Below are 17,177 nucleotides of genomic sequence, written 5' to 3'. Positions count from 1 at the left end.
AATCAAATTAGCCTACATTTTGTCCAAATCCGGCAGTGCCCGAGCTACTTCATTTCACATTCTATCTTCCGATCGTATTCAGATGATTGAGCCGAAAATCGTCTGTCAACAAGTAATCAAAATAGAAAAACACAAAAGGGTGCAACACGAGGACTTCCCAGGGGGTCACCCATCCTAGTACTGCTTCGCCCAAGCACGCTTAACTTCGAGTTCTGATGGGATCCGGTGCATTAGTGCTGGTATGATCGCACCCGACATTGAGTGGGATGTTTATTCTTATATCCCTCGAGTACGTGTGGAGCGGGCGGCGATGGACAACACGCGGCACTGCTCTCGCCCAATCATAACCATGAAGTTAAGCGTTCTGGCGCGATGGCAGAGCTAGGATGGGTGACCTCCCTGGGAAGACCTCGTGTCGCGACGTTTACGTAAATTATGGATAAAACAGTCGAAATATTGTTTTTAATGAGTTAACCGTCTCCGGAGTAATCTGCGTCATACCTTCCCCACAGAACCGGCTCACGACAACAAAAAATTCAATGAATAAATGTTCCCAGAAAATAGAAAAAAAAATAAGAAGAAGGAAATAACGAATGTAAAGCTATTATTATGCTTGGGATACGATAAAATGGAACCGGAATCGAATTTCGAACTTTCTAAGCGGATTTCTTGAGGAAACGAAAGCTTAACAGAAGCGGTAAATCGCAAATTAGAGGGTCTTAGAGAAGGAATTCGGCTAAAATCTCGTCAGCTCATTTCGTAGTAATGAGTCTCGTCCGTTTGCCCGTTTACAATCAAATTAGCCTACAATTTTGTCCAAATCCGGCAGTGCCCGAGCTACTTTCATTTCACATGTCTTATCTGGTCTCGATCGAGATTCAGATGATTTGAGCCGAAAATCGTCTGTCAACAAGTAATCAAAATAGAAAAACACGAAAAGGGGTGCAACACGAGGACTTCCCAGGGGGTCACCCATCCTAGTACTGCGCTTTCGCCCAAGCACGCTTAACTTCGGAGTTCTGATGGGATCCGGTGCATTAGTGCTGGTATGATCGCACCCGACATTGAGTGGGATGTTTATTCTTATATCCCTCGAGTACGTGTGGAGCGGGCGGCGATGGACAACACGCGGCACTGCTCTCGCCCAATCATAACCATGAAGTTAAGCGTTCTGGCGCGATGGCAGAGGTAGGATGGGTGACCTCCCTGGGAAGACCTCGTGTCGCGATCGTTTACGTAAATTATGGATAAAACAGTCGAAATAATTGTTTTTAATGAGTTAACCGTCTCCGGAGTAATCTGCGTCATACCCTTCCGCACAGAACCGGCTCACGACAACAAAAATCGATAAATGTTCCCAGAAAATAGAAAAAAAATAAGAAGAAGGAAATAACGAATGTAAAGCTATTATTATGCCTGGGATACGATAAAATGGAACCGGAATCGAATTTCGAACTTCTAAGCGGATTTCTCGAGGAAACGAAAGCTTAACAGAAGCGGTAAATCGCAAATTAGAGGGTCTTAGAGAAGGAATTCGGCTAAAATCTCGTCAGCTCATTGCGTAGTAATGAGTCTCGTCCGTTTGCCCGTTTACAATCAAATTAGCCTACAATTTTGTCCAAATCCGGCAGTGCCCGAGCTACTTTCATTTCACATGTCTTATCTGGTCTCGATCGAGATTCAGATGATTTGAGCCGAAAATCGTCTGTCAACAAGTAATCAAAAATAGAAAAACACGAAAAGGGGTGCAACACGAGGACTTCCCAGGGGGTCACCCATCCTAGTACTGCGCTTTCGCCCAAGCACGCTTAACTTCGGAGTTCTGATGGGATCCGGTGCATTAGTGCTGGTATGATCGCACCCGACATTGAGTGGGATGTTTATTCTTATATCCCTCGAGTACGTGTGGAGCGGGCGGCGATGGACAACACGCGGCACTGCTCTCGCCCAATCATAACCATGAAGTTAAGCGTTCTGGCGCGATGGCAGAGCTAGGATGGGTGACCTCCCTGGGAAGACTTCGTATCGCGACCGTTTACGTAAATTATGGATAAAACAGTCGAAATAATTGTTTTTAATGAGTTAACCGTCTCTGGAGTAATCTGCGTCATACCCTTCCGAACAGAACCGGCTCACGACAACAAAAATCGATAAATGTTCCCAGAAAATAGAAAAAAAATAAGAAGAAGGAAATAACGAATGTAAAGCTATTATTATGCCTCGGATACGATAAAATGGAACCGGAATCGAATTTCAAAATTCCTAAGCGGATTTCTCGAGAAAACGAAAGCTTAACAGAAGCGGTAAATCGCAAATTAGAGGGTCTTAGAGAAGGAATTCGGCTAAAATCTCGTCAGCTCATTGCGTAGCAATGAGTCTCGTCCGTTTGCCCGTTTACAATCAAATTAGCCTACAATTTTGTCCAAATCCGGCAGTGCCCGAGCTACTTTCATTTCACATGTCTTATCTAGTCCCGATCGAGATTCAGATGATTTGAGCCGAAAATCGTCTGTCAACAAGTAATCACAAAAGAAATACACGAAAAGGGGTGCAACACGAGGACTTCCCAGGGGGGCACCCATCCTAGTACTGCTCTCGCCCAAGCACGCTTAACTTCGGAGTTTTGATGGGATCCGGTGCATTAGTGCTGGTATGATCGCACCCATCATTAAGTAGGATGTTTATTCTTATATCCCTAGAGTACGGGTGGAGCAAGCGGTGATGGACAACACGCGGCACTGTTCTCGCCAAATCAGAATCATGAAGTTAAGCTTTCTGGCGCGATGGCAGGGCTAGGATGGGTGACCTCCCTAGGAAGACCTCGTGTCGCAACCGTTTACTTAAATTATGGATAAAACAGTCGAAATATTGTTTTTAATGAGTTAACCGTCTCCGGAGTAATCTGCATCATACCCTTCCCCACAGAACCGGCTCACGACAACAAAAATGAATAAATGTTCCCAAAAATGAATAAATGTTCCTAGAAAATAGAAAAAATAAATAAGAAGAAGGAAATAACGAATGTAAAGCTATTATTATGCTTGGGATACGATAAAATGGAACCGGAATCGAATTTCGAACTTTCTAAGCGGATTTCTTGAGGAAACGAAAGCTTAACAGAAGCGGTAAATCGCAAATAGAGGGTCTTAGAGAAGGAATTCGGCTAAAATCTCGTCAGCTCATTGCGTAGTAATGAGTCTCGTCCGTTTGCCCGTTTACAATCAAATTAGCCTACAATTTTGTCCAAATCCGGCAGTGCCCGAGCTACTTTCATTTCACATGTCTTATCTGGTCTCGATCGAGATTCAGATGATTTGAGCCGAAAATCGTCTGTCAACAAGTAATCAAAAATAGAAAAACACGAAAAGGGGTGCAACACGAGGACTTCCCAGGGGGTCACCCATCCTAGTACTGCGCTTTCGCCCAAGCACGCTTAACTTCGGAGTTCTGATGGGATCCGGTGCATTAGTGCTGGTATGATCGCACCCGACATTGAGTGGGATGTTTATTCTTATATCCCTCGAGTACGTGTGGAGCGGGCGGCGATGGACAACACGCGGCACTGCTCTCGCCCAATCATAACCATGAAGTTAAGCGTTCTGGCGCGATGGCAGAGGTAGGATGGGTGACCTCCCTGGGAAGACCTCGTGTCGCGATCGTTTACGTAAATTATGGATAAAACAGACGAAATATTGTTTTTAATGAGTTAACCGTCTCCGGAGTAATCTGCGTCATACCCTTCCGCACAGAACCGGCTCACGACAACAAAAATCGATAAATGTTCCCAGAAAATAGAAAAAAAAATATGAAGAAGGAAATAACGAATGTAAAGCTATTATTATGCTTGGGATACGATAAAATGGAACCGGAATCGAATTTCGAACTTTCTAAGCGGATTTCTTGAGGAAACGAAAGCTTAACAGAAGCGGTAAATCGCAAATTAGAGGGTCTTAGAGAAGGAATTCGGCTAAAATCTCGTCAGCTCATTGCGTAGTAATGAGTCTCGTCCGTTTGCCCGTTTACAATCAAATTAGCCTACAATTTTGTCCAAATCCGGCAGTGCCCGAGCTACTTTCATTTCACATGTCTTATCTGGTCCCGATCGAGATTCAGATGATTTGAGCCGAAAATCGTCTGTCAACAAGTAATCAGAAATAGAAAAACACGAAAAGGGGTGCAACACGAGGACTTCCCAGGGGGTCACCCATCCTAGTACTGCGCTTTCGCCCAAGCACGCTTAACTTCGGAGTTCTGAATGGGATCCGGTGCATTAGTGCTGGTATGATCGCACCCGACATTGAGTGGGATGTTTATTCTTATATCCCTCGAGTACGTGTGGAGCGGGCGGCGATGGACAACACGCGGCACTGCTCTCGCCCAATCATAACCATGAAGTTAAGCGTTCTGGCGCGATGGCAGAGGCTAGGATGGGTGACCTCCCTGGGAAGACCTCGTGTCGCGACCGTTTACGTAAATTATGGATAAAACAGTCGAAATATTGTTTTTAATGAGTTAACCGTCTCCGGAGTAATCTGCGTCATACCCTTCCGCACAGAACCGGCTCACGACAACAAAAATCGATAAATGTTCCCAGAAAATAGAAAAAAAAATAAGAAGAAGGAAATAACGAATGTAAAGCTATTATTATTCTTAGGATACGATAAAATGGAACCAGAATCGAATTTCGAACTTCCTAAGCGGATTTCTCGAGGAAACGAAAGCTTAACAGAAGCGGTAAATCGCAAATTAGAGGGTCTTAGAGAAGGAATTCGGCTAAAATCTCGTCAGCTCATTGCGTAGTAATGAGTCTCGTCCGTTTGCCCGTTTACAATCAAATTAGCCTACAATTTTGTCCAAATCCGGCAGTGCCCGAGCTACTTTCATTTCACATGTCTTATCTAGGTCCCGATCGAGATTCAGATGATTTGAGCCGAAAATCGTCTGTCAACAAGTAATCAATAATAGAAAAACACGAAAAGGGTGCAACACGAGGACTTCCCAGGGGGTCACCCATCCTAGTACTGCTCTCGCCCAAGCACGCTTAACTTCGGAGTTCTGATGGGATCCGGTGCATTAGTGCTGGTATGATCGCACCCGACATTGAGTGGGATGTTTATTCTTATATCCCTCGAGTACGTGTGGAGCAGGCGGCGATGGACAACACGCGGCACTGCTCTCGCCCAATCATAACCATGAAGTTAAGCGTTCTGGCGCGATGGCAGAGCTAGGATGGGTGACCTCCCTGGGAAGACCTCGTGTCGCGACCGTTTACGTAAATTATGGATAAAACAGTCGAAATAATTGTTTTTAATGAGTTAACCGTCTCCGGAGTAATCTGCGTCATACCCTTCCGCACAGAACCGGCTCACGACAACAAAAATCGAATAAATGTTCCCAGAAAATAGAAAAAAAAATAAGAAGAAGGAAATAACGAATGTAAAGCTATTATTATGCCTGGGATACGATAAAATGGAACCGGAATCGAATTTCGAACTTTCTAAGCGGATTTCTTGAGGAAACGAAAGCTTAACAGAAGCGGTAAATCGCAAATTAGAGGGTCTTAGAGAAGGAATTCGGATAAAATCTCGTCAGCTCATTGCGTAGTAATGAGTCTCGTCCGTTTGCCCGTTTACAAAAAAATTAGCCTACAATTTTGTCCAAATCCGGCAGTGCCCGAGCTACTTTCATTTCACATGTCTTATCTAGTCCCGATCGAGATTCAGATGATTTGAGCCGAAAATCGTCTGTCAACAAGTAATCAAAAATAGAAAAACACGAAAAGGGGTGCAACACGAGGACTTCCCAGGGGGTCACCCATCCTAGTACTGCGCTTTCGCCCAAGCACGCTTAACTTCGGAGTTCTGATGGGATCCGGTGCATTAGTGCTGGTATGATCGCACCCGACATTGAGTGGGATGTTTATTCTTATATCCCTCGAGTACGTGTGGAGCGGGCGGCGATGGACAACACGCGGCACTGCTCTCGCCCAATCATAACCATGAAGTTAAGCGTTCTGGCGCGATGGCAGAGCTAGGATGGGTGACCTCCCTGGGAAGACCTCGTGTCGCGACCGTTTACGTAAATTATGGATAAAACAGTCGAAATAATTGTTTTTAATGAGTTAACCGTCTCCGGAGTAATCTGCGTCATACCCTTCCGCACAGAACCGGCTCACGACAACAAAAATCGATAAATGTTCCCAGAAAATAGAAAAAAAATAAGAAGAAGGAAATAACGAATGTAAAGCTATTATTATGCCTCGGATACGATAAAATGGAACCGGAATCGAATTTCGAACTTCCTAAGCGGATTTCTCGAGGAAAACGAAAGCTTAACAGAAGCGGTAAATCGCAAATAGAGGGTCTTAGAGAAGGAATTCGGATAAAATCTCGTCAGCTCATTGCGTAGCAATGAGTCTCGTCCGTTTGCCCGTTTACAATCAAATTAGCCTACAATTTTGTCCAAATCCGGCAGTGCCCGAGCTACTTTCATTTCACATGTCTTATCTGGTCCCGATCGAGATTCAGATGATTTGAGCCGAAACTCGTCTGTCAACAAGGAAATAGAAAAACAGGAAAAGCGGTGCAACACGAGGACTTCCCAGGGGGTCACCCATCCTAGTTCTGCTCTCGCCCAAGCACGCTTAACTTCGGAGTTCTGATGGGATCCGGTGCATTAGTGCTGGTATGATCGCACCTGACATTGGGTGGGATGTTTATTCTTATATCCCTCGAGTACGTGTGGAGCGGGCGGCGATGGACAACACGCGGCACTGCTCTCGCCCAATCATAACCATGAAGTTAAGCGTTCTGGCGCGATGGCAGAGCTAGGATGGGTGACCTCCCTGGGAAGACCTCGTGTCGCGACCGTTTACGTAAATTATGGATAAAACAGTCGAAATATTATTTTTAATGAGTTGACCGTCTCCGGAGTAATCTGCGTCATACCCTTCCACACAGAACCGGCTCACGACAACAAAAATGAATAAATGTTCCCAGAAAATAGAAAAAAAAATAAGAAAAAAAAATAACGAATGTAAAGCTATTATTATGCTTGGGATACGATAAAATGGAGCCGGAATCGAATTTCGAACTTTCTAAGCGGATTTCTTGAGGAAACTAAAGCTTAACAGGAGCGGTAAATCGCAAATTAGAGGGTCTTAGAGAAGAAATTCGGCTAAAATCTCGTCAGCTCATTGCGTAGTAATGAGTCTCGTCCGTTTGCCCGTTTACAATAAAATTAGCCTACAATTTTTTCCAAATCAAGCAGTACCCGAGCTACGCTGATTTCACATGTCTTATTTGGTCCCGATCGAGATTCAGATGATTTGAGCCGAAACTCGTCTGTCAACAAGTAATAAAAAATAGAAAAACACGAAAAGAGGTGCAACACGAGGACTTCCAGGGGGTCACCGATCCTAGTACTGCGCTTTCGCTCAAGCACGCTTAACTTCGGAGTTCTGATGGGATCCTGTGCATTAGTCCTGGTATGATCGCACCCGACATTGAGTGGGATGTTTATTCTTATATCCCTCGAGTACGTGTGGAGCGGGCGGCGATGGACAACACGCGGCACTGTTCTCGCCCAATCATAACCATGAAGTTAAGCGTTCTGGCGCGATGGCAGAGGTAGGATGGGTGACCTCCCTGGGAAGACCTCGTGTCGCGACCGTTTACGTAAATTATAGATAAAACAGTCGAAATAATTGTTTTTAATGAGTCGACCGTCTCCGGAGTAATCTGTGTCATACCCTTCCGCACATAACCGGCTCACGACAACAAAAATCGATTAATGTTCCCAGAAAATTAAAAAAAAATAAGAAGAAGGAAATAACGAATGTAAAGCTATTATTATTCTTAGGATACGATAAAATGGAACCAGAATCGAATTTCGAACTTCCTAAGCGGATTTCTCGAGGAAACGAAAGCTTAACAGAAGCGGTAAATCGCAAATTAGAGTGTCTTAGATAAGGAATTCGGCTAAAATCTCGTCAGCTCATTGCGTAGTAATGAGTCTCGTCCGTTTGCTCGTTTACAATCAAATTAGCCTACAATTTTGTCCAAATCCGGCAGTGCTCGAGCTACTTTCATTTCACATGTCTTATCTAGTCCCGATCGAGATTCAGATGATTTGAGCCGAAAATCGTCTGTCAACAAGTAATCAAAAATAGAAAAACACGAAAAAGGGAGCAACACGAAGACTTCCAGGGGGTCACCCATCCTAGTACTGTTCTCGCCCAAGCACGCTTAACTTCGGAGTTCTGATGGGATCCGGTGCATTAGTGCTGGTATGATCGCACCCGTCATTGAGTGGGATGTTTATTCTTATATCCCTCGAGTACGGGTGAAGCAAGCGGCGATGGACAATACGCGGCAATGTTCTCGCCCAATCAGAACCATGAAGTTAAGCGTTCTGGCGCGATGGCAGAGCTAGGATGGGTGACCTCCCTGGGAAGACCTCGTGTCGCGACCGTTTACGTAAATTATGGATAAAACAGTCGAAATAATTGTTTTTAATGAGTTAACCGTCTCCGAGTAATCTGCGTCATACCCTTCCGCACAGAACCGGCTCACGACAACAAAAATCGATAAATGTTCCCAGAAAATAGAAAAAAAAATAAGAAGAAGGAAATAACGAATGTAAAGCAATTATTATGTTTGGGATACGATAAAATGGAACCGGAATCGAATTTCAAACTTCCTAAGCGGATTTCTCGAGGAAAACAAAAGCTTAACAGAAGCGGTAAATCGCAAATTAGAGGGTCTTAGAGAAGGAATTCGGCTAAAATCTCGTCAGCTCATTGCATAGTAATGAGTCTCGTCCGTTTGCCCGTTTACAAGCAAATTAGCCTACAATTTTGTCCAAATCCGGCACTGCCCGAGCTACTTTCATTTCACATGTCCTATCTAGTCTCGATCGAGATTTTGATGATTTGAGCCGAAAATCGTCTGTCAACAAGTAATCAAAAATAGAAAAACACGAAAAGGGGTGCAACACGAGGACTTCCCAGGGGGTCACCCATCCTAGTACTGCGCTTTCGCCCAAGCACGCTTAACTTCGGAGTTCTGATGGGATCCGGTGCATTAGTGCTGGTATGATCGCACCCGACATTGAGTGGGAAGTTTATTCTTATATCCCTCGAAGACGTGTGGAGCGGGCGGCGATGGACAACACGCGGCACTGCTCTCGCCCAATCATAACCATGAAGTTAAGCGTTCTGGCGCGATGGCAGAGCTAGGATGGGTGACCTCCCTGGGAAGACCTCGTGTCGCGACCGTTTACGTAAATTATGGTTAAAACAGTCGAAATAATTGTTTTTAATGAGTTAACCATCTCCGGAGTAATCTGCGTCATACCCTTCCGCACAGAACCGGCTCACGACAACAAAAATCGATTAATGTTCCCATAAAATAGAAAAAAATAAGAAGAAGGAAATAACAAATGTGAAGCTATTATTATGCCTGGGATACGATAAAATGGAACCGGAATCGAATTTCGAACTTCCTAGGCGGATTTCTCGAGGAAACGAAAGCTGAACAGAAGCGGTAAATCGCAAATTAGAGGGTCTTAGAGAAGGAATTCGGCTAAAATCTCGTCAGCTCATTGCGTAGTAATGAGTCTCGTCCGTTTGCCCGTTTACAATCAAATTAGCCTACAATTTTGTCCAAATCCGGCAGTGCCCGAGCTACTTTCATTTAACATGTCTTATCTGGTCCCGATCAAGATTCAGATAATTTGAGCCGAAAATCGTCTGTCAACAAGTAATCAAAAATAGAAAAACACGAAAAGGGGTGCAACACGAGGACTTCCCAGGGGGTCACCCATCCTAGTATTGCTCTCGCCCAAGCACCCTTAACTTCGGAGTTCTGATGGGATCCGGTTCATTACTGCTGGTATGATCGCACCCGACATTGAGTGGGATGTTTATCCTTATATCCCTCGAGTACGTGTGGAGCGGGAGGCGATGGACAACACGCGGCACTGCTCTCGCCCAATCATAACCATGAAGTTAAGCGTTCTGGCGCGATGGCAGAGGAAGGATGGGTGACCTCCTTGGGAAGACCTCGTGTCGCGACCCTTTACGTAAATTATGGATAAAACAGTCGAAATAATTGTTTTTAATGAGTTAACCGTCTCCGGAGTAATCTGCATCATACCCTTCCGCACAGAACCGGCTCACGACAACAAAATCGATAAATGTTCCCAGAAAATAGAAAAAAATAAGAAGAAGGAAATAACGAATGTAAAGCAATTATTATGCCTGGGATACGATAAAATGGAACCGGAATCGAATTTCGAACTTCCTAAGCGGATTTCTCGAGGAAACAAAAGCTTAACAGAAGCGGTAAATCGCAAATTAGAAGGTCTTTGAGAAGGAATTCGGCTAAAATCTCGCCAGCTCATTGCGTAGTAATGAGTTTCATCCGTTTGCCCGTTTACAATAAAATTAGCCTACAAATTTGTCCAAATCAGGCAGTACCCGAGCTACGGTGATTTCACATGTCTTATTTGGTCCCGACCGAGATTCAGATGATTTGAGCAGAAAATCGTCCGTCAACATGTAATCAAAAATACAAAAACACGAAAAGGGGTGCAACACGAGGACTTCCCAGGTGGTCACCTATCCTAGTACTGCGCTTTCGCCCAAGCACGCTTAACTTCGGAGTTCTGATGGGATCCGGTGCATTAGTGCTGGTATGATCGCACCCGACATTGAGTGGGATGTTTATTCTTATATCCCTCGAGTACGTGTGGAGCGGGCGGCGATGGACAACACGCGGCACTGCTCTCGCCCAATCATAACCATGAATTTAAGCGTTCTGGCGCGATGGCAGAGGTAGGATGGGTGACCTCCCTAGGAAGACCTCGTGTCGCGACCGTTTACATAAATTATTGATAAAACAATCGAAATAATTGTTTTTAATGAGTTGACCATCTCCGGAGTAATCTGCGTCATACCCTTCCGCACAGAACCGGCTCACGACAACAAAAATTGATAAATGTTCCCAGAAAATAAAAAAAATAATAAGAAGAAGGAAATAACAAATGTAAAGCTATTATTATTCTTAGGATACGATAAAATGGAACCAGAATCGAATTTCGAACATCCTAAGCGGATTTCTCGAGGAAACGAAAGCTTAACAGAAGCTGTAAATCGCAAATTAGAGGGTCTTAGAGAAGGAATTCGGCTAAAATCTCGTCAGCTCATTGCGTAGTAATGAGTCTCGTCCGTTTGCCCGTTTACAATCAAAATAGCCTACAATTTTGTCCAAATCCGGCAGTGCCCGAGCTACTTTCATTTCACATGTCTTATCTAGTCCCGATCGAGATTCAGATGATTTGAGCCGAAAATCGTCTGTCAACAAGTAATCAAAAATAGAAATACACGAAAAAGGGTGCAACACGAGGACTTCCCAGGGGGTCACCATCCTAGTACTGCTCTCGCCCAAGCACGCTTAACTTCGGAGTTCTGATGGGATCCGGTGCATTAGTGCTGGTATGATCACACCCGTCATTGAGTGGGATGTTTATTCTTATATCCCTCGAGTACGGGTGGAGCAAGCGGCGATGGACAACACGCGGCACTTTTCTCGCCCAATCAGAACCATGAAGTTAAGTGTTCTGGCGCGATGGCAGAGCTAGGATGGGTGACCTCCCTGGGAAGACCTCGTGTCGCGACCGTTTACGTAAATTATGGATAAAACAGTCGAAATAATTGTTTTTAATGAGTTAACCGGCTCCGGAGTAATCTGCGTCATACCCTTCCGCACAGAACCGGCTCACGACAACAAAAATCGATAAATGTTTCCAGAAAATAGAAAAAAAATAAGAAGAAGGAAATAATGAATGTAAAGCAATTATTATGTTTGGGATACGATAAAATGGAACCGGAATCGTATTTCAAACTTCCTAAGCGGATTTCTCGAGGAACAAAAGCTTATCAGAAGCGGTGAATCGCAAATTAGAGGGTCTTAGAGAAGGAATTCGGCTAAAATCTCGTCAGCTCATTGCATAGTAATGAGTCTCGTCCGTTTGCCCGTTTACAAGCAAATTAGCCTACAATTTTGTCCAAATCCGGCACTGCCCGAGCTACTTTCATTTCACATGTCCTATCTAGTCTCGATCGAGATTCAGATGATTTGAGCCGAAAATCGTCTGTCAACAAGTAATCAAAAATAGAAAAACACGAAAAGGGGTGAAACACGAGGACTTCCCAGGGGGTCACCCATCCTAGTACTGCGCTTTCGCCCAAGCACGCTTAACTTCGAAGTTCTGATGGGATCCGGTGCATTAGTGCTGGTATGATCGCACCCGACATTAAGTGGGATGTTTATTCTTATATCCCTCGAAGACGTGTGGAGCGGGCGGCGATGGACAACACGTGGCACTGTTCTCGTCCAATCAGAACCATGAAGTTAAGCGTTCTGGCGCGATGGCAGAGCTAGGATGGGTGACCTCCCTGGGAAGACCTCGTGTCGCGACCGTTTATGTAAATTATGGATAAAACAGTCGAAATAATTGTTTTTAATGAGTTAACCGTCTCCGGAGTAATCTGCGTCATACCCTTCTGCACAGAACCGGCCCACGACAACAAAAATCGATAAATGTTCCCAGAAAATAGAAAAAAAATAAGAAGAAGGAAATAACGAATTTAAAGCTATTATTATGCCTGAGATACGATAAAATAGAACCGGAATCGAATTTCGAACTACCTAGGTGGATTTCTCGAGGAAACGAAAGCTGAACAGAAGCGGTAAATCGCAAATTAGAGGGTCTTAGAGAAGGAATTCGGCTAAAATCTCGTCAGCTCATTGCGTAGGAATGAGTCTCGTCCGTTTGCCCGTTTACAATCAAATTAGCCTACAATTTTGTCCAAATCCGGCAGTGCCCGAGCTACTTTCATTTCACATATTTTATCTGGTCCCGATCGAGATTCAGTTGATTTGAGCCGAAAATCGTCTGTCAACAAGTAATCAAAAATAGAAAAACACGAAAAAAGGTGCAACACGAAGACTTCCCTGGGGGTCACCCATCCTAGTACTGCGCTCTCGCCCAAGCACGCTTAACTTCGGAGTTCAGATGGAATCCGGTGCATTAGTGCTGGTATGATCGCACACGACATTGAGTGGGATGTTTATTCTTATATCCCTCGAGTAAGTGTGGAGCGGGCGACGATGAACAACACGCGGCACTGCTCTCGCCCAATCATAACCATGAAGTTAAGCGTTCTGGCTCGATGGCAGAGGTAGGATGGGTGACCTCCCTGTGAAGACCTCGTATTGCGACCGTTTACGTAAATTATAGATAAAACAGTCTAAATAATTGTTTTTAATAAGTTAACCGTCTCCGGAGTAATCTGCGTCATACCCTTCCGCACAGAACTGGCTGATGACAACAAAAATCGATAAATGTTCCTCGAAAATAAAAAAAAATAAGAAGAATGAAATAACGAATGTAAGCTATTATTATTCTTGGGATACGATAAAATGGAACCAGAATCGAATTTCGAACTTTCTAAGCGGATTTCTCGAGGAAACGAAAGCTAAACAGAAACGGTAAATCGCAAATTAGAGGGTCTTAGAGAAGGAATTCGGCTAAAATCTCGTCAGCTCATTGCGTAGTAATGAGCCTCGTCCGTTTTCCCGTTTACAATCAAATTAGCCTACAATTTTGTCCAAATCCGGCAGTGCCCGAGCTACGTTGATTTCACATGTCTTATCTGGTCACGATCGAGATTCAGATGATTTGAGCCGAAAATCGTCTGTCAACAAGTAATCAAAAATAGAAAAACACGAAAAAAGGGTGCAACACGAGGACTTCACAGGGGGTCACCCATCCTAGTATTGCTCTCGCCCAAGCACGCTTAACTTCGGAATTCTGATGGGATCCGGTGCATTAGTGCTGGTATGATCGCACCCGACATTGAGTCGGATGTTTATTCTTATATCCCTCGAAGACGTGTGGAGCGGGCGGCGATGGACAACACGCGGCACTGCTCTCGCCCAATCATAACAATGAAGTTAAGCGTTCTGGCGCGATGGCAGAGTAAGGATGGGTGACCTCCCTGGGAAGACCTCGTGTCGCGACCGTTTAAGTAAATTATGGATAAAACAGTCGAAATAATTGTTTTTAATGAGTTAACCGTCTCCGGAGTAATCTGCGTCATACCCTTCCGCACAGAACCGGCTCACGACAACAAAAATCGATAAATGTTCCTAGAAAATAAAAAAAAATAAGAAGAAGAAAATAACAAATGTAAAGCTATTATTATGCCTGGGATACGATAAAATGGAACCGGAATCGAATTTCGAACTTCCTAGGCGGATTTCTCGAGCAAACGAAAGCTAAACAGAAGCGGTAAATCGCAAATTAGAGGGTCTTAGAGAAGAAATTCGGCTAAAATCTCGTCAGCTCATTGCGTAGTAATGAGTCTCGTCTGTTTGCCCGTTTACAATCAAATTAGCCTACAATTTTGTCCAAATCCGGCAGTGCCCGAGCTACTTTCATTTCACATGTCTTATCTGGTCCCGATCGAGATTCAGATGATTTGAACCGAAAATCGTCTGTCAACAAGTAATCAAAAATAGAAAAACACGAAAAGGGGTGCAACACGAGGACTTCCAAGAATGTAAAGCTATTATTATTCCTGGGATACGATAAAATGGATCCAGAATCGAATTTCGAACTTCCTAAATGGATTTCTCGAGGAAACGGAACATTAACAGAAGCGGTAAATCGCAAATTAGAGGGTCTTAGAGAAGAAATTTAGCTAAAATCTCGCGAGCACTTTGCGAAGTAATGAGTCTCCTCCGTTTGCCCATTTACAATAAAATTAGCCTACAATTTTGTCCAAATCAGGCACTACCCGAGCTACGCTGATTTCACATGTCTTATTTGGTCCCGATCGATATTCAGATGATTTGAGCAGAAAATCGTCCGTCAACAAGTAATCAAAAATAGAAAAACACGAAATGGGGTACAACACGAGGACTTCCTAGGGGGTCACCCATCCTAGTACTGCTCTCTCCCAAGCACGCTTAACTTCGGAGTTATGATGGGATCCAGTGCAATAGTGCTGGTATGATAGCACCCGACATTGAGTGGGATGTTTATTCTTATATCCCTCGAGTACGTGTGGAGCAGGCGGCGATGGACAACACGCGGCACTGCTCTTGCCCAATCATAACCATGAAGTTAAACGTTCTGGCGCGATGGCAGAGGTAGGATGGGTGACCTCCCTGGGAAGACCTCGTTTCGCGACCGTTTACGTAAATTATGGATAAAACAGTTGAAATAATTGTTTTTAATGAGTTAACCATCTCCGGAGTAATCTGCGTCATACCCTTCCACACAGAACCGGCTAACGACAACAAAAATCGATAAATGTTCCCACAAAATAGAAAAAAATTAGAAAAAGAAATAGCGAATGTAAAGCTATTATTATGCTTGGGATACGATAAAATGGAACCGGAATCGAATTTCGAACTTACTAAGCGGATTTCCAAGGAAACGGAAGCTTAAAAGAAGCGGTAAATCGCAAATTAGAGGGTCTTAGAGAAGGAATTCGGCTAAAATCTCGTCAGCTCATTGCGTAGTAAAGTGTCTCGGTTGTTTGCCCGTTTACTATCAAATTAGCCTACAATTTTGTCTAAATCCGGCAGTGCCCGAGCTACGTTGATTTCTCATGTCTTATCAGGTCACGATCCAGATTCAGATGATTTGAGCCGAAAATCGTCTGTCAACAAGTAATCAAAAGTAGAAAACACGAAAAATGGGTGCAACACGAGAACTTCCCAGGGGGTCACCCATCCTAGTACTGCTCTCTCCCAAGCATGCTTAACTTCGGAGTTCTGATGGGATCCGGTGCATTAGTGCTGTTATGATTGCATCCGACATTGTGTGGGATGTTTATTCTTATATCCCTCGAGTACGTGTGTAGCGGGTGGCGATAGACAACACGCGGCACTGCTCTCGCCCAATCAGAACCATGAAGTTAAGCGTTTTGTTTTTAATTTGTTATCCGTCTCGGGAGTAATCTGCGTCATACCCTTCCGCACAGAACCGGCTCACGACAACAAAAATCACTAAATGTTCCCAGAAAATAGAAAAAAAAATAAGAAGAAGAAAATAGCGAATGTAAAGCTATTATTATGCCTGGGATACGATAAAATGGAACTTGAATCGAATTTCGAACTTCCTAAACATTTTTTCTCGAGGAAACGGAAGCTTAACAGAAGCGAAAAATCGCAAATTAGAGGGTCTTAGATAAGGAATTCGGCTAAAATCTCACCAGATCATTGAGAAGTAACGAGTCTCGTTCGTTTGCCCGTTTACAATCAAATTAGCCTACAATTTTGTCCAAATCCGGCAGTGCCCGAGCTACGTTGATTTCAAATGTTTTATCTGGTCCCGATCGAGATTCAGATGATTGGAGCCAAAATTCGTCTGTCAACAAGTAATCAAAAATAGAAAAACACGAAAAGGTGTACAACACGAGGACATCCCAGGGGGTCACCCATCCTAGTACTGCGCTTTCGCCCAAGCACGCTTAACTTCGGAGTTCTGATGGGATCCGGTGCATTGGTGCTGGTATGATCGCACCCGACCTTGAGTTGGATGTATATTTTAATATCCCTCGTGTACGTGTGGAGCGGGCGGCGATGGACAACACGCGGCACTGCTGTCGCCCAATCATAACCATGACGTTAAGCGTTCTGGCGCGATGGCAGAGCAAGGATGGGTGACCTCCCTGGAAAGTCCTCGTGTCGCGACTATTTGGTTAAATTATGGCAAAAACAGTCGAAATAATTGTTTTTAATGAGTTAACCGTCTCCGGAGTAATCTGCGTCATACCCTTCCGCACAGAACCGGCTCACGACATCAAAAATCGCAAAATGTTCCCAAAACATAGAAAAAAAATAAGAAGAAGAAAATAGCGAATGTAAAGCTATTATTATGCCTGGGATACGATAAAATGGAACCGGAATCGAATTTCGAACTTGCTAAGCGGATTTCTCGAGGAAATGGAAGCTTAACAGAAACGGAAAATCGCAAATTAGAGGGTCTTAGAGAAGGAATTCGGCTAAAATCTCGTCAGCTCATTGCGGAGTAATGAGTCTCGTTCGTTTGCCCTGTTACAATAAAATTAACCTACAATTTTGTCCAAATCCGGCAGT

At 44.1% G+C, this 17,177-nt stretch overlaps 20 non-coding genes and 1 pseudogene across 20 annotated transcripts; all 21 read right to left on the bottom strand.

The window, feature by feature from the left end:
- Window positions 1–136: 136 nt before the first annotated feature.
- On the bottom strand, window positions 137–253 carry LOC142506920 (5S ribosomal RNA). The gene has a single exon (XR_012805192.1). It is a non-coding gene; the product is annotated as a 5S ribosomal RNA (ribosomal RNA).
- Window positions 254–939: 686 nt separating this feature from the next.
- On the bottom strand, window positions 940–1,060 carry LOC142514378 (5S ribosomal RNA). The gene has a single exon (XR_012810272.1). It is a non-coding gene; the product is annotated as a 5S ribosomal RNA (ribosomal RNA).
- Window positions 1,061–1,742: 682 nt separating this feature from the next.
- On the bottom strand, window positions 1,743–1,863 carry LOC142514377 (5S ribosomal RNA). Its single transcript, XR_012810271.1, has one exon. It is a non-coding gene; the product is annotated as a 5S ribosomal RNA (ribosomal RNA).
- A 682-nt stretch (window positions 1,864–2,545) lies between these two features.
- Window positions 2,546–2,664, bottom strand: LOC142513517 (5S ribosomal RNA). The gene has a single exon (XR_012809460.1). It is a non-coding gene; the product is annotated as a 5S ribosomal RNA (ribosomal RNA).
- A 703-nt stretch (window positions 2,665–3,367) lies between these two features.
- LOC142514376 (5S ribosomal RNA) lies at window positions 3,368–3,488 on the bottom strand. Its single transcript, XR_012810270.1, has one exon. It is a non-coding gene; the product is annotated as a 5S ribosomal RNA (ribosomal RNA).
- A 683-nt stretch (window positions 3,489–4,171) lies between these two features.
- Window positions 4,172–4,293, bottom strand: LOC142515158 (5S ribosomal RNA). Its single transcript, XR_012811015.1, has one exon. It is a non-coding gene; the product is annotated as a 5S ribosomal RNA (ribosomal RNA).
- Window positions 4,294–4,977: 684 nt separating this feature from the next.
- On the bottom strand, window positions 4,978–5,096 carry LOC142514240 (5S ribosomal RNA). Its single transcript, XR_012810143.1, has one exon. It is a non-coding gene; the product is annotated as a 5S ribosomal RNA (ribosomal RNA).
- Window positions 5,097–5,781: 685 nt separating this feature from the next.
- On the bottom strand, window positions 5,782–5,902 carry LOC142514375 (5S ribosomal RNA). Its single transcript, XR_012810269.1, has one exon. It is a non-coding gene; the product is annotated as a 5S ribosomal RNA (ribosomal RNA).
- A 677-nt stretch (window positions 5,903–6,579) lies between these two features.
- On the bottom strand, window positions 6,580–6,698 carry LOC142514494 (5S ribosomal RNA). The gene has a single exon (XR_012810384.1). It is a non-coding gene; the product is annotated as a 5S ribosomal RNA (ribosomal RNA).
- Window positions 6,699–7,380: 682 nt separating this feature from the next.
- LOC142512368 (5S ribosomal RNA) lies at window positions 7,381–7,500 on the bottom strand (annotated as a pseudogene).
- Window positions 7,501–8,183: 683 nt separating this feature from the next.
- LOC142515867 (5S ribosomal RNA) lies at window positions 8,184–8,301 on the bottom strand. Its single transcript, XR_012811687.1, has one exon. It is a non-coding gene; the product is annotated as a 5S ribosomal RNA (ribosomal RNA).
- Window positions 8,302–8,985: 684 nt separating this feature from the next.
- Window positions 8,986–9,106, bottom strand: LOC142514374 (5S ribosomal RNA). Its single transcript, XR_012810268.1, has one exon. It is a non-coding gene; the product is annotated as a 5S ribosomal RNA (ribosomal RNA).
- A 682-nt stretch (window positions 9,107–9,788) lies between these two features.
- Window positions 9,789–9,907, bottom strand: LOC142515590 (5S ribosomal RNA). The gene has a single exon (XR_012811427.1). It is a non-coding gene; the product is annotated as a 5S ribosomal RNA (ribosomal RNA).
- Window positions 9,908–10,588: 681 nt separating this feature from the next.
- LOC142515979 (5S ribosomal RNA) lies at window positions 10,589–10,709 on the bottom strand. The gene has a single exon (XR_012811798.1). It is a non-coding gene; the product is annotated as a 5S ribosomal RNA (ribosomal RNA).
- Window positions 10,710–11,393: 684 nt separating this feature from the next.
- On the bottom strand, window positions 11,394–11,511 carry LOC142513834 (5S ribosomal RNA). Its single transcript, XR_012809760.1, has one exon. It is a non-coding gene; the product is annotated as a 5S ribosomal RNA (ribosomal RNA).
- A 682-nt stretch (window positions 11,512–12,193) lies between these two features.
- On the bottom strand, window positions 12,194–12,314 carry LOC142507201 (5S ribosomal RNA). The gene has a single exon (XR_012805463.1). It is a non-coding gene; the product is annotated as a 5S ribosomal RNA (ribosomal RNA).
- A 683-nt stretch (window positions 12,315–12,997) lies between these two features.
- Window positions 12,998–13,118, bottom strand: LOC142507777 (5S ribosomal RNA). The gene has a single exon (XR_012806024.1). It is a non-coding gene; the product is annotated as a 5S ribosomal RNA (ribosomal RNA).
- Window positions 13,119–13,800: 682 nt separating this feature from the next.
- LOC142514289 (5S ribosomal RNA) lies at window positions 13,801–13,919 on the bottom strand. The gene has a single exon (XR_012810189.1). It is a non-coding gene; the product is annotated as a 5S ribosomal RNA (ribosomal RNA).
- A 1,055-nt stretch (window positions 13,920–14,974) lies between these two features.
- LOC142509976 (5S ribosomal RNA) lies at window positions 14,975–15,093 on the bottom strand. Its single transcript, XR_012808119.1, has one exon. It is a non-coding gene; the product is annotated as a 5S ribosomal RNA (ribosomal RNA).
- Window positions 15,094–15,773: 680 nt separating this feature from the next.
- LOC142507104 (5S ribosomal RNA) lies at window positions 15,774–15,892 on the bottom strand. Its single transcript, XR_012805368.1, has one exon. It is a non-coding gene; the product is annotated as a 5S ribosomal RNA (ribosomal RNA).
- Window positions 15,893–16,483: 591 nt separating this feature from the next.
- On the bottom strand, window positions 16,484–16,604 carry LOC142509179 (5S ribosomal RNA). Its single transcript, XR_012807365.1, has one exon. It is a non-coding gene; the product is annotated as a 5S ribosomal RNA (ribosomal RNA).
- Window positions 16,605–17,177: the final 573 nt, after the last annotated feature.

The sequence above is a fragment of the Primulina tabacum genome, chromosome 10 (assembly GCF_025594145.1).
Source record: "Primulina tabacum isolate GXHZ01 chromosome 10, ASM2559414v2, whole genome shotgun sequence".
NCBI lineage: Eukaryota > Viridiplantae > Streptophyta > Magnoliopsida > Lamiales > Gesneriaceae > Primulina > Primulina tabacum.
Note: the sequence above shows the minus strand (reverse complement) of the source record. Positions and strands in the feature narration are given on the sequence as shown.